The sequence below is a fragment of the Melospiza georgiana genome, chromosome 6 (genome assembly GCF_028018845.1).
Source record: "Melospiza georgiana isolate bMelGeo1 chromosome 6, bMelGeo1.pri, whole genome shotgun sequence".
Taxonomy (NCBI): Eukaryota; Metazoa; Chordata; class Aves; order Passeriformes; family Passerellidae; genus Melospiza; species Melospiza georgiana.
Window position 1 is genome coordinate 48,068,262 of NC_080435.1, and position 1,096 is coordinate 48,069,357.

A 1,096-nucleotide genomic window follows, 5' to 3' on the forward strand; every position below is an offset into this window, starting at 1 on the left:
CTGCCTTATTGGTAACTACTTATGCAAATGAGTCAAGAATGACAAAAAGAAACAATAATAAAATGCAGGGGACTGGCACTTGGTAAAAAACCCAGTTATTTCTACATTGGTCCTTACAATGTGTGAATTTATATTGCCGTGACTAGCTGGTGTAATGCAGGAAAGTTTAAAAACCCCCAAACCCCACACTGTGCATGCCTTTACAGTGGCAACTAGAAAGACCAAGCAGTTACTTCCTTCTCTGTGCATGGAATGCAGGATAAGCAAAGAACAGCAAAAAAATCAGTAAGTCTAAGGAGAAGAACAGAAAACCCTAGCCTTCATTTCCCCCCCTTACATCAAGCTTGCAAAATGAATCTGTTACTAGAATTCTGTAACCTTACAACTAAAGATAACTGACAGCTTGTTAGACCAAAACTAGGAGAATCTAACACCTTTCTCCTTGCAAAAGCCATAGAAAACAATTATGTTAAATGAAAGAATGAAAAATTTCAGCTGCTGCACCTTGTTCACAAATTCCAAAGATTTTTTAGCTCATGCTGCTGTGTGAAAAACCCACACAATCAACAGGACAGACTACATGAGTCACATATGTTCATGTGGGAAACTGGTAAGGCAACTATATATGGAACAGTTATCAAGAACAATGTAAACACAGAAGAAAAATTAGAGGAAAAAATATATCTACTAATCATTCAATGAAAACAAAGCTTGAATGTTTGTAATGGTCTGTGAAACATTCAAAGAAGGAAGAAAGAAACAAAGTAATGAAGTTGTTCTATACTTTTCTGCACAAAAGTACTGCCTGGAACACAGAGCCCAGTTGATTTCTTACACAGCATCAAATCTCACCAATGTACCTGTGGAATAAGCCCTAGAAAAGAAACCTCCAAGTCTTGTTCAACAGAGCTCACCTTCTAGGACTTGAGGACTGAAGCACTTTGTATCTCTGCTGTAGAAGATTTTTGTCTCCATCAAGGAGCTTAATGAGGAACTCTGAAGTTCTTCAGTACCTCTGCTTGGTATTAGATTTCCCTCTTCAAACTCATAGCTTAGTGTATAAACAGAACTGATTTACAGCATGCAGAAATAATTG